Genomic DNA, 14,816 nt, shown 5'->3' on the forward strand with positions numbered 1-14,816 from the left:
ATGAAGGGAAAATCACTGGGATTATTCGCCGCTGTCATTCTCGCATAATAATCCGTTCTTTACAAGTCAACTCGGAAACTCCTGGAAACCTCTGCTGTTCTCCTGAGCGTTCCACTTGTGTCTCCCGAAGTTATATCAGGAGACCAATGGAACTACTATCTCGATTCACACATGAAAAATTGGTACCTAGGTAAGGCACAGGAGAGCTGCCACTTCAGGACATGAGTCACCGCTTTCAGGAAGCGAGACTGGAAAGTTGCAAAAACAAAGAAAAACAACTAATTGTTCTTCTTGATGATTAATTTTTCAACATAATGCTGTTGAGTTGCTGTGTTGTATTGTTTTCAGTTTAAAAAAAATTGAAAACAAGCACCACTGAATGCTTTTGGTGGTGTAACCATTCTGCTATCACTGTGGAGAAGCAGCCAGTTATGGCTTGCAAAACATTAGGAAGATATTTAAAACTAATGGTTATGAGACACTGCTGCTTTAGTTGAAAAAAAGTCATAAGTCATTTTCTTTTTCTTGTGTGACTGCTAATGTTGAAAGAAGTGGAAAGTTAGTTTATGTTGAGTGCAACTGGTAACTATCTAGATCGCCCTTGGGTTCAGCAAGCAATGTTTTGCACAGGCATGCAAAATACATATGTTTAGCATATTGAGGGTGGACATTAGATTCATTTGTCGCAGTCCATTCCATGTGCTCCTAATCAACATGTGTTATCTTCATTTCTCCTATTGGAGGCCCACACTCTCAGCTGGCATATGATGAATGCACAGAGAATGTTTTGAAATGGGGATTGAAACTGGGTGAATCCTTGAATGGCAACACTGGTATCTGTGCATTTCAGACTATTATGCAAAATATTTCCTTATGCTTACCTTGCTGAGGCTGCAGCATATGATTGAGGAGACTGCACACTGGAATAGGACCCAAAGAGCTGATTAAAATACCAGTAATAGCCGAGTGTATCCATCAGCTAAAATCCTCTGTTTTGTTGTAGAACTTCCTCAATCACACATTGCTGGGTGCTCAAGGGACATCATTTTTACATTTATTATGATAAACATTTCTATTCCACTTTTTTGTTGTTAGAAATGTTGACATTGTTCTAAGACTATTAACAGACTCATGGAATAGTACATCACAGGAGGAGGCCATTCAGCCCATCCAGTCTGTGCCAGCTCTTTCAAAGAGCAATCCAGTTAGTCTCACTTGATGGTTCTTTCCCCATGTCGTGGCAATTTTTTCTTCAAGTATTTATCCAATTCCCCTTTAAAAGCAACTGTTGAATTTGTTTCAACCACCCTATCAGGCATTGCATTCCAAATCCCAAGTCTTTCTTCATGTCGACTCTGCTTTATTGCTAATCATAAATTTGTGCCCTCTGGTTATCAACATTTTGGCCATTGGAAACAGTTTTTCCTTATTTATTCTATCTAAACTCCTCATAATTTTGAACACCTCTATTAAATTTCCTCAGCCCTCTCAGCTCTAAGGAGAACAACCCCAGCTTCTCCAGGCTATTCACATAACTGTAATCTCTCATCCCTGGAACCATTCTAGTAAAACTCTTCTGTACCCTCTACAAGGCCTTCACGTCCTTCCTAAAGTATGGTTCCCAGAATTAGACACAACACTCCAGCTGGGGTCAAACTAGTGTTATATATAGATTGAGCATAACTTCCTTGCTTTTGTGCCCTATATTACTCTATACCTTTCTTCATAAAGCCCAGGATCCCATGTGCTTCATTAACTGCTTTGTTAACCTATCCTGCACATTCGGCAGACACAAGGGCAGGGATAGGGGAGGGAAGGGAACTGGAGAGGACCTCAACAACCAAGCAACAAACATTGCAAGGAAAAGCTCAAACAATTAAAATACTAATAAAAATGAAGTAAATCCTACCGGAGAGATGCGAGCTGCTGGCCGCGATGTCACAGGGGAGGGGGGGTAGTCAGAGAGAGAGAGAATCTGGTATACAAAACTCTTCCCCCACCCCCAAAACACTCTCTCTCCTCCTGCTCCCCCCCCCATCTAATGCACTCTTTCTCTCTTTCTCTCCCCCCCCGCCAAAGCTCTCCTCCTCTTCCCCCCCGCCCCCCAAACTCTCCTCCCCGCCCCCCTCCCCAATCAAAACTCTCAAGCACACACCACCACTAAATAAAAAATAGAATCGAAGTCCTACCTTGCCCAGGAACCTAGCGGGCCGGCTGGTCGATGCGGGAGGCCACTCGGCCGGGGATAGGGTGCGGAGAGATAGGGCGTCCCTTTGGCCGGGGATAGGAGCTGCGATCATCGGGTCCTGCTCACAGCCCACAGGACGCGCTGGGAGGGCAGGAGCATGCGCGCAGCTCTCACTGAGCATGCGTACAGGTGCTGGCAGTGCTTTCTGCGCTGGCCTGTTGCTCCGCGCCCTCCCCCCCCCCCTTCAGACTGCACGCCACGCCACAGCTCCGGGAGCTCCGGGGACTCCGAAGAGCGGCCAGGATGGCAGTCGGCGAGCTTCAGGTCAGTGCGCCGAAAAAATGGCTTGGGCAATGTTGGGCCCTGTATATGTAAACACATAATTACAAGTTTGATTTTGTTGTTGAATGTCCAGCAATTGTTGAAGGTTGTCAATTTTTGATTTATTGCATTGCCAAGTCTTGCATGTTAGTTTTGTATGTTTTTAAAAATTTTGTCAATCGTAATAATTTTCATTAAGAAATGAGTGAACATCTATTGTACAAAATGGTAACAAACCATTATGATGTCAATAAAGATAATCAGAGCACTTGACTAAAAATGTACAACGCTGAAGTAAACAAGCCTTTATCGATATTTAGTCAAGAAAGTAACATAGGAACAAAGATGGCCTCTTCAATCCTTCGAGCCTATTCCGCCATTCAATTAGATCATGGCTGATCTGTACCTTAACTCCTTGGTTCGATAATGCTTAATACACTTTCCGAATTAAAATCTATCCATCTCACTTTTGAAATTGATAATTGATCTAGTCTCAAATTTCATTTTTTTTGTTTGTCTTTCGTATGAAGTTTACTGCACTGATGAATAATATTCAGGAGCTGATTTAAAAATGAAATTAGTGACAATATAAGGTGTAGCCACTATGATTCAAGGGGACACTGATAACAGAATGAGGAAGTTAAGAGAACAACTTAAAAAATGGGTTACTGGGTGGCCGAAAAATTAGTCAAAATGAGACCTGAGCATTGCCAAAGTTTACAAAGTATCTAAAGATAGAAAGACTTGCATTTATATAGTGCGTTTCACGACCACCAGACATCTCAGAGGCAGGCCATTTGGCCTGACCCATCCATGCCCCACACAAGCCTCTTCCCACCCTTCTTCATCTAACCCCATCAACATATCCTTCTAACCCTTTCTCCCTCAAGTGCTTATCTAGCTTCCCCGTAAGGTTGGGTAAGCAGTCTGTGGTTTCACTCTACATTCTAATAGGGGTGGAATAGTTTTCATTCACTTTTCTCTCCAGCTGACAATACAAAGATGGGAGGAAAAGCAATGTGTGAGGAGGACGCAAAAAATCTGCAAAAGGACTTGGACAGGCTAGGTGAGTGGCAAAAATTTGGCAGATGGAGTATAATGTTGGAAAGTGTGAGGTCATGCATTTTGGCAGAAAAAATCAAAGACCAAGTTATTACTTAAATGGAGAAAGATTGCAAAGTGCTGCAGTACAGCGGGACATAGAAAACGGGTGCAGGAGCAAACCATTCGGCCCTTCGAGCCTGCACCACCATTCAATATGATTATGGCTGATCATGCAACTTCAGTACCCCATTCCTGCCTTCTCTCCACACCCCCGATCCCTTTAGCCATAAGGGCCACATCTAACTCCCTTTTGAATATATCCAATGAACTGGACTCAATAACTTTCTGTGGTAGAGAATTCCACAGGTTCACAATTATCTGGGTGAAAAAGTTTCTCCTCATCTCGGTCCTAGATGGTTTACCCCTTATCCTTAGACTGTGACTCCTGGATCTGGACTTCCCCAACATCGGGAACATTCTTCCTGCATCTAACCTGTCCAATCCCGTCAGAATTTTATATGCTTCTATGAGATCCCCTCTCATTCTTCTAAACTCCAGTGAATATAAGCCTCGTCGATCCAGTCTTTCTTCATATGTCAGTCCTGCCATCCCGGTAATCAGTCTGGTGCACCTTCGCTGCACTCCCTCAATAGCAAGAATGTCCTTCGTCAGATTAGGAGACCAAAACTGCACACAATATTCCAGGTGAAGCCTCACCAAGGCCCTGTACAACTGCAGTAAGACCTCCCTGCTCCTGTACTCAAATCCTCTTGCTATGAAGGCCAACATGCCATTTGCTTTCTTTACTGCCTGCTGTACCTGCATGCCTACTTTCAATGACTGATGTACCATGACACCCAGGTCTCGTTGCACCTCCCCTTTTACTAATTTGTCACCATTAAGATAATAATCTGCATTCCTGTTTTTGGTACCAAAGTAGATAACCTCACATTTATCCACATTATACTGCATCTGCCATGCATTTGCCCACTCACCTAACCTGTCTAAGTCACCCTACAGCCTCTTGGCATCCTCCTCACAGCTCACACTGCCACCCAGCTGAGTGTCATCTGCAAACTTGGAAATATTACAATCAATTCCTTCGTCTAAATCATTAATATATATTGTAAATAGCTGGGGTCCCAGCACTGAACCCTGCGGCACCCCACTAGTCACTGTCTGCCATTCTGAAAAGGACCCGTTTATTCCCACTCTTTGCTTCCTGTCTGCCAACCAGTTCTCTATCCACGTCAATACATTACCCCCAATACCATGTGCCTTAATTTTGCACACTAATCTCTTGTGTGGGACCTTGTCAAAAGCCTTTTGAAAGTCCAAATACACCACATCCACTGGTTCTCCCTTATCCACTCTACCAGTTACATCCTCAAAAAATTCTCGAAGATTTGTCAAGCATGATTTCTCTTTCATAAATCCATGCTGACTTGGATCGATCCTGTCACTGCTTTCCAAATGCGCTGTGTGATATATTCACAGAGCACAAGCACACACACAGCTTTCTAACATGTCAGGCACCTCTCGGAAGTCTCCGGAACCCCCTGGTTCTGCCCTGGTTCTGTTTATTATTAACTCTGTAGTTGCAGTACACAATACGTCCACATCCACAGTGTGGAGCTATAAACATTACAAGCTTACAGACATTACACTTCTCCCTCCTTAATGAAGAAGTTATTATAACAACATTATACATAATTTGCATGTTTATACATAACACAGGATATAGACTTTCCTTTTCCATATTTACAAATTTAACTGAACCAATTGTTTTCTGTTTCGAAGAGGATACCTTCGCTCTAAACAGAACCTTTCAAATATGGTGTCAAATTTACACTCATTCGAGGCTCATCCTGAGGAACGTTTTCCTTCAAGGAATTTCCTTGATTTTTCATTTGAACTCACTCTAACTTCAGACTCTTTGTTTCCCTGACTCGGACTCAGATTTACATTCTGATTCTCTCCTGGATTTGTTTCCAGTACATTGGATTTAGGATTTGCTATTGTTATATCAAAACTATCTGATGAGTCAGAAATAATTGAATCATTCCCACCTTCAACTCCTTCCATGTCTGTAGGTAAAATATGATCAATATGAACAAACCTAACCTGTCCATTATCAAACATCTTGACCAAATATGTGCGAGAACCACATATCTTCACCACTCTTCCCAATAACTACTTTAACCATTTATGGTGATGGTTCTTCACACTCATCTTCTGGTTTAATTTCAAACTTCTCTCTTTTACTCTACCTGTATCATGATTCTGTCTTAATTGTGTCTCTTCTACGGACTGTGCCAAATTTGGTTTTAACAACGAGAATCTGGTTCGTGGCTGTCTTTTGAGGAACAACTCTGCTGGTGTTCTACCAGTAGTTGTGTGAGGAGTATTACGATATGTAATTGGAAAATTAGACAATTTGTGATCCATTGACAACTGTCGTTTCAATGGATTTGGATCTAACATTTGTTTTATGAGGGTACGTTTTACAAGTTGTACAGTGCGCTCTGCTGCACCTTTTGAAGTAGGGTGGTACGGTGGAATCTTGGTATGTTTCACCCCATTTTTGCTCGTGAACTGTGCAAATTCTTCTGAATGAAATTGTGGTCCATTGTACGAAACAATTTCATCTGGGAGGCCAAATGAAGAAAACAAACTCCGCAAAATGTCCAATGTTTTACTTGTTATTTTCCACATTGGAAACACCTCAACCCATTTCGAATGGCTATCAATCACAAGGAACAATTGTTGTCCTTATAACTCAGCAAAATCGATATGTAGCCTTTGCCACACCCTGGGAGGCCATTTCCATGGCTGTAATGGTGCTGATGGTGGTTGCTTGCTCACCGATTGACATGTCGTACATTGACTCACGATGTACTCTATATCTTTATCAAGACCTGGCCACCATAAATAACTGCGTGCAAAACTCTTGGTCAAGCACATTCCCAGGTGCTGGTCATGGAGGACTCCTAATAATTTGGCCCTGAATTTATTTGGTATAACCATTCTTGCACCCGACATGATACAATCTTTATCGACTGATAATTCATTCCTTCGAATGAAGAATGGATGAATATCTTTGTCTATTACCTGGTTTGGCCATCCATTTGCAATATAATCATACACCGTTGACATCACTGGGTCACATTTGGTTGCTCTACCAATCTCTTCAGCTGTAACTGGCAGTTCATCAATGTATGAAAAATAATACACTTCTTCCCTATCCGGTGTGACTTGTGATGGGGAAGGCAATTTAGACATTGCATCAGCATTACTGTGATCAGCTGATCGTCTGTATTCAATATCATATGTATATGCTGACAAAATCAAAACCCATCTCTGCATTCGGGCTGCAGCTAATGTTGGAACTGGGGACTTTGGATGGAGGATTGCTGTTAGGAGCTTATGGTCCCTAACATTGGTAAACTTACGACCATACAAGTATTTGTGAAACTTCTTGACCCCAAAAATTAATGCCAAAGCTTTCCTTTCAATTTGCGCATAATTACTCTCACTGGCACTGAGAGTGCGTGAAGCAAAAGCAATTGGTCTCTCCTCCCCACTACGTGATACATGAGAGATCACTGCCCCAACTCCATACGGAGAGGCATCACATGCTAGCTTAATCTCCTTAGATATGTCATAGTGAACTAACATGGTACTCTCTACCAATTGGCTTTTACACTCTTTGAATTCTTCCAAAGAGTGTATCGCATTCTTTTGACCACTTCCAATGGACCTGATTTTTAATAGTTCATTCAGTGGATGTAATACTGTAGCCAACTTTGGTAGGAGCTACCCATAATCGTTCAAAAGACCCAAGAATGAACGAAGTTCAATGACATTCCTGGGAGTGGGTGCATTTCTGATTGCATCCAGCTTTCCCATGGATGGATGTAAACCATCTTTGTCTACTCTGTACCCTAAGTACTCCACTGAGTTTTGAAATAACTCACACGAGCTGACACTCGTACTCTGTCCTTCTCTAGCCGTTTGAGGACTTCATTCGATATGTTATTATGAATTTGCCTATTTGGTGCTGAAATTAATATGTCATCCAAATAACATACTACCCCTTCAATACCTTTCAAAATCTGGTTCATCACCCCATGGAATATGGCGGTGGCAGAAGACACTCCAAATGGTAACTTATTAAGTTGATGCAGGCCTAGATGAGTATTAATAGTCAAGCATGACTTGGACTCCTCATCTAGTTCAAGCTGTAAGTAGGCATTCGTACGATCCAGTTTTGAGAAGATCTGACCACCTGTCAGTGTTGTGAACAAATCTTCTATATTCAGCAATGTATTGGGGACATTACCCTCTAGAACCTGGTTTACGGTTACTTTATAATCACTACACAATCTTACCTTACCATTGGACTTAGGTACAACAACAATGTGTGTAGCCCAATTACATCGATCTATCTTACAAATAATGTTCTCGGTCTCTCGTCTTTTGAGTTCTTGCTCAACTTTCTCCTTGAGTACATATGGTATGGAACGTGGCTTGCAGTAAACCGATCTAGCGTCCTTCTGTACCCTGACACTCGCCTTGAAGCCTTGGATCGGACTGCCCATTTCGCAGAACACCTTCGGATACTTCTTGATAATATTATCCGTTGATACAAATCTCACTTCCACACGGGAAAATCTCACTCCAATCCAGCTTCAGTGATCTCAACCAATTTCTTCCTAGTAAGGCAGGCTTGTCTCCTTTCACTACTATTCGAGGCAAGTTCTGAAATTTGTATTTCTCCGGTACGGTGATACCATGGGAATTTTCTCTCCTGAGTAGCCTCGCAGCTCTATCTTGGATTTCTCCAATGGGAAATTACGCAATTTGTTGAGGTATAGCGACTCCGGTACTACACTTACGGATGCACTCGTGTCGAATTCCATTGGTATCTTGAATCCCGCAACATCTATGTGGATTTTGATACTTTCCGAATTGCTGTCCGCTAACCTCGTGCTCCTGATGACGTGTAACTCTAACATCTCCACGTCCTGTTGTTGTTCTTCCATGCTATGTAGTCTCTGGGGATTTCTACTCATAGGTTTGAATGCTGGAATCGTAGCTTTGAAAGCTGATTTACCCTTCAGTCTGCATGCCTTCGCAAGATGCCCAGTCTTTCTGCAGAGGAAACACCCTGCCTTCACATATGGACAACTTTGAGCAATGTGTTGTCCCAGGCATCTATAGCACGACTTTGACGCTCTGTTAGAACTTAGTTTCTGAAACTTTGGGCCCCCACCATCTTTTACTTTGAACCTGCAGGCGATTCACCTCGGTTGACTAACGACTGTAATTATTATTTAATTCTCGGGAATATTGATCGGCCATGCCCATCGACCTCGCTGTCTGACAAGCAAGCTCAAAAGTCAAGTCATCCGTTGTCAATAACTTTCTTCTGATCGCATCATTTTTCACCCCACAAACAAAACGATCCCGCAATGCTCGGTTTTGAAAGTTTCCGAAATTCCAGTGAATAGATAGCTTTTTTAATGCTACAATGTAATCACTGATATTTTCATCAGACTTTTGATTCCGTATCCCGAAACGATAGCTTTCAGCAATTTCTAACGGCTTGGGGTTGTAGTGTTGCTCCAGCTTCGATAAAAACTCTTTAAGCGTTGTGTCCTTTGGCTCGTCAGGCACAAGCAGATTTACAAGGGTTTCATACAATTCAGGTCCAGCTGCAGATAAGAAAATAGCTCACTTCCGTTCCACTATCGCCTGATTCTGGACTGCATTGTCTGGAACTTCGATTATGTTATTTGCAGTGAAATACATTTCTAGCCGATCCACATACGCTTTAAAACGTTCCTGGTCATGTCTATTATATTCACCCAAATGAACCATTATACCTGCGGTGCTGCCATTTTTAAACTCTGCAGTATCTAGTGTGCTCATTTTTTACCTCGGATTTTGTAGCTTTTTCCAAAGAGCTTCCACAATCTCTATCGGCTAGCTGAATTGTTCACCAATAAAATTTCAGCTTTAAATCATCCAAAAAATCCCATCTCGCTGCCAAATGTGATATATTCACAGAGCACAAGCACACACACAGCTTTCTAACGTGGCAGGCAGCTCTTGGAAGTTTCCGGAAGCCCCTTGGTTCTGTTTATTATTAACTCTGTAGTTGCAGTACACAATACGTCCACATCCACAGTGTGGAGCCACAAACATTACAAGCTTACAGACATTACATCTTTAATAATTGATTCCAGCATTTTCCTCACTACCGATGTCAGGCTATAACTGGTCTATAATTCCATGTTTTCTCTCCTTTTTTAAAAAGTGGGGTTACATTAGCTACCTTCCAATCCATAGGAACTGATCCAGAGACCATGGAATGTTGGAAAATGACCACCAATTCATCCACTATTTCTAGGGCCACTTCCTTAAGTACTCTGGGATGCAGACTATCAGCCCCTGGGGATTTATTGGCCTTCAATCCCATCAATTTCCCTAACACCATTTTCTGACTAATAAGGATTTCCCTCAGTTCCTCCTTCTCGCTAGACCCTCGGTCCCCTCGTATTTTCGGGAGGTTATTTGTGTCTTCACTACTTGGTCTGCCATTTCCTTGTTCCCCATTATGAATTCACCTGATTCTGACTGCAAGGAACCTGGGGGTACTTGTGCATGAAACACAAAAGGCTCTGGGCAACCAACCAGGTAATGTATTTTCTCATTCATAATAATGGGAATCAGTAAGTTGGAGTTCCCATTATTAGGAATGAGAAAGAGCCCAAAACACACAAAACCAGTAATAAAAAATAGAAAAATTCACCACATATTTTTATTAATTTAACTTAAGTTATTTATGTATTTATAAAAAAAATATATTTTTCCGATTTATAAAAAAAACGTTTTTTTACTGATGGTTTAAAATAAACTTACCATAGTTGGAAAGGGTTTTTAACAATAAAATGTGTTTTTATTATTTTATTTTAAAATGTTTTGTGCATTTTAAAACTCTTACACCTGTAAAAGTAAGCTATGCGCCTGCTTTTTATCAGGCGCAAGAGTTTTGTGGGTAAATCCCACAATCTTGCCCTTGCAAATGTCCTGGCTCCTGAGATATGAACCAGCTTGATAAATTGGAAAAGCTGGTTTCAGCGCTTGCGATGCCTTCCCGGGTCCGTACACACTCAGTACGGACCCGCCTGAGGCCGGGATTTCTGCCCTAAGAAAAGAATTACATAAATGCATAGAGAAGTGGAAATCCAGCATACTGAGGGAGCTATAAAAACAACAAAGAGATACAAAGAAAATAATAAGAGGTGCAAAACAGGAATATGAAATTAAAACTTGCAAGGGATATTATAGCGAACAGTAAAAGTTTTAATAAATATGTTAAGTGAAAGAAAGTGGTAAGGGAAAATGTGGACCCATTCAAGACAGATGTAGCTGAGAATATAATAGACAATAAGGAAATGGTGGACTGTGAATATTCTGTATTTATTTTTCACAGTCGAGGAAGGAGACAAAATACCAGGAACCTTAAAAATAAGTAAATGGGAGGAATTTATTTGATTTAATATAAGTAATAAAGAAAATAATGGTACTTAAGATAGACCAGTGTCCAGGACCTGATGCGTCCCGCCCCAGGGTAGTAAAAGAAATAGGTGAGGAAATTGCAGATGAGTTAGTCATGATATTCCAAGGTTCTCTGTATTTTGTAATTCTACCTTTTGGATTGGAAAACTGCAAATATCACTCCATTTTTTAAGAAAGGATGGAGAGAGAAACTATGAAACTACAGATATGTCTGTTTAACGTCAATTGTGGGGAAGTTACTGCAATATATCGTCAGGAACAAAGTGACTGAGCACCTGGACAAGTATGAACTGATCAGAGAGTTGGCATGAATTTGTGAATGTGAACATGTCTGACTAATCTCGTTGAGTTTTTTTTAGGAGGTCATTAACATGGTGGATAGGGAATGCTTATGGATGTTATGTAGTATCAGCCGTGGCTCAGTTGGCAGCACCCTCACCTCTGAGTCAGTTGGTTATGGGTTCAAACCCCACAAAATCTTGGGCTTATATTCCAATACAGTACTGGGAGGTGCCATCTTTCGGACGAGACGTTAAGTGTCTGCTCGATCAGGTAAATGTAAAAGATCCCATGGCACTATTTCAAAGAAGAGCAGGGGCATTATCCCTGGTGTCCTGGCCAATATTTATCCCTCAATCAACATCACTACAACAGATTATCTGGTCATTATCATATTGCTGTTTGTGGGAGCTTGCTGTGCGCAAATTGGCTGCCGTGTTTCCTACAGTTACAACAGTAACTACACTTCAAAAAAGTACTTCATTGGACTTACTTCAAAATGATGAAGGGATTCAATCTCTGGTGGGGAATCCAGGACAAGGGGCACAATCTTAACATTAAAGCTAGACCATTTAGGAGTGAAATCAGGAAGAACGTTTTCATATAAAGAATACATGACCTCATCTCTACTCATCTGGAGGGAGGAGAGCATGCCGGGAGATCTCGGAGAAGCAATGATCGTGACCATCTTTTAAAAAGGGGACAGGTCCGACTGCGGCAACTACAGAGGAATCTCCCTGTTATCAGCCACTGGGAAAGTCGTCGCTAGGTCTTCCTCAACCGTCTTCTCCCTGTTGCTGTGGAGCTCCTCCCGGAGTCAGTGCGGATTTCGTCCCCTACGAGCACAACGGACATCATTTTTGCAGCGCGACAGCTGCAGGAAAAATGCAGGGAACAGCACCAGCTCTTATACATGGCCTTCTTCGGCCTTACAAAGGCCTTTGACACTGTCAACCGCGAAGGTCTATGGAGCGTCCTCCTCTGTTTCAGATGCCCCAAAAGTTCGTCACCATCCTCCGCCTGCTCCACGACAACATGCAGGCCGTGATCCTTACCAACGGATCCATTACAGACCCAATCCACGTCCGGACTGGGTCAAACAGGGCTGCGTCATCACCCCAACCCTCTTCTCAATCTTCCTCACTACCATACTCCACCTCACAGTCAACAAGCTCCCCGCTGGAGTAGAACTAAACTACAGAACTAGTGGGAACCTGTCCAACCTTTGCCGTCTCCAGGCCAGGTCCAAGACCACCCCAACCTCTACGTCTGCGTCTGCGCACATACAGAGGCTGAACTCCAGGACATAGTCGACGTATTTACTGAGGCGTACGAAAGCATGGGCCTTACGCTAAACATCAGCAAGACAAAGGTCCTCCACCAGTCTGTCCTTACCGCACAGCACTGTCCCCCAGTCATCAAGATCCATGGCATGGCCCTGGGCAACGTGGACCACTTCCCATATCTCAGGAGCCTCTTATCAACAAGAGCAGGTATTGACAATGAGATCCAACACCGCCCCTAGTGTACCAGTGCAGTCTTTGGCCGCCTGAGGAAAAGAGTGTTTGAAGACCAGGTGCTCAAAACTGCCACCAACCTCATGGTCTACAGGACTGTAGTAATACCCGCCCTCCTGTATGGCTCAGAAACATGGACCATGTACAGCAGACACCTCAAGTTGCTGGAAAAATACCACCAACGATGTCTCCACAAGATCTTACAAATCCCCTGGGAGGACAGACACACCAACATTAGCGTTCTCAACCAGGCCAACATCCCCAGCATCGAAGCACTGACCACACTTGATCAGCTCCACTGGGCAAGCCACATAGTTAACATGCCAGACACGAGACTCCCAAAGCAAGCACTCTACTCTGAACTCGCCCACGGCAAACAAGCTAAAGGTGGGCAGCAGAAACGTTACAAGGACACCCTCAAAGCCTCCCTGATAAAGATGATAAGTGAAAATCTGGAACTTGTTGCCCCAAAAGCTGTGATTGTTGGGTCAATCGAAATTTTCAAGACTGAGATCAATAGATTTTTGTTAGTTAAGAGTATCAAGGGATATGGAGCAACAGGACAGCAGCTAAGGTTAAAAAAATAAGTCTTTTTCTGCTCTAGTATAGGAACACTGATGCTGATTATGCTCACAAATTGTTCTGATTTATCAGTGAACTCAGACCTGGGATTAAATTTGGAATCTTAGTCTATATGGCTCAATACAAGGTTAAACATGTTATATGATGCTTGGTACCTAAGCTCATAGATGAAGAATAACCATGTGGCCCTCAGTACTTCTGGTACTGTACTTCAGCTAGACTCTTCATCTTTGGCATATAAGGAGAGAGAAAGAGGAAGATCAAAATTTGATAACAGTTGAATTGTTATAATATCAAAATCAAAATTCAAACTTCCAAATAAGAGATGTGGAAATTTATTTTGAAATTTGTATACTATAGACATCACTGACCTCAACATGGCAAAAGCTGGAGAATGGAGACATTTCTTGCCTTTACTCAGGCAACTTGTTGATTCCACTTTGGTCAGTTTGATGAGTGTTTAACACAAGAATTTTAGAAAATATCACTTGTGTGCCTTCCATGACCTTCATGTCAGCTCTTGTTTCTTTGCTCAAGTCTTTTTGCTATCAAAGCGCCTGTATATGCCTAGGTTACTTGGAAGCAAGTCTCTTGTTGGGAAACAGTGGAGACATTTTGTCTAGCCTTAAGTTTTATGAATCATTGGTTTAGTGCTTATGCTATGTGGTTGTCATTTGAGTCTCATTAAAATACCAATATTTAAAGCAAAGTAAATGGGTGATTCGTAGTAGGTAAGCTGTAGTCACAGGCTGTGGCTAGGCAGCAACAACGTTATGTTGACAAATCCCACAAAGTGGAAAAAGATGTCGGGGTTGAATTTGCGGTTGGAGACTTCCCATGGGCGGATGCCTCTGACCAGCAAAAAATCTACCCACTTACCTTCTGCCTCACGATCCATGAAGACATGTGCACGTATGCCTGCTTAGAAGCCCACGCATCCAGTTCTCAAGCACCCCTGGGATCATGTGGGCCAGCCCAACCAATCAAAAAAGGGAATCCCCATTCATGCTTATGGGGATTCCGTATGTACAGAATCCCCATGAGTATGAATGGAAATACCCCCAAAAATACACCTTGACATCAAATAACTAAAAAAAAACTACATATTTAAAATGGCATTTAATTAAATATTTGAAGCAAATTCAATTTTTAGGAAAATAAATTTACATGTTTTAATGGGACTAAAAATAAACTTGCTTTATTGCACAGGGTTTATAATATATATAAATGATTGCTAAAATGTTATTTTTATGTTTTTTAAACGCTTACGCTGGTAATAACGAGCCGTATGCCTGCTT

General features: G+C 42.1%; 1 protein-coding gene across 1 annotated transcript in view; it reads left to right on the top strand.

Moving 5' to 3' along the window:
- The window catches only part of maml2 (mastermind like transcriptional coactivator 2), a 474,463-nt gene that overhangs the window by 230,665 nt on the left and 228,982 nt on the right, over positions 1 to 14,816 (top strand). The window lies entirely within an intron of this gene.

Source organism: Pristiophorus japonicus, chromosome 10, assembly GCF_044704955.1.
Source record: "Pristiophorus japonicus isolate sPriJap1 chromosome 10, sPriJap1.hap1, whole genome shotgun sequence".
NCBI classification, from domain to species: Eukaryota; Metazoa; Chordata; class Chondrichthyes; family Pristiophoridae; genus Pristiophorus; species Pristiophorus japonicus.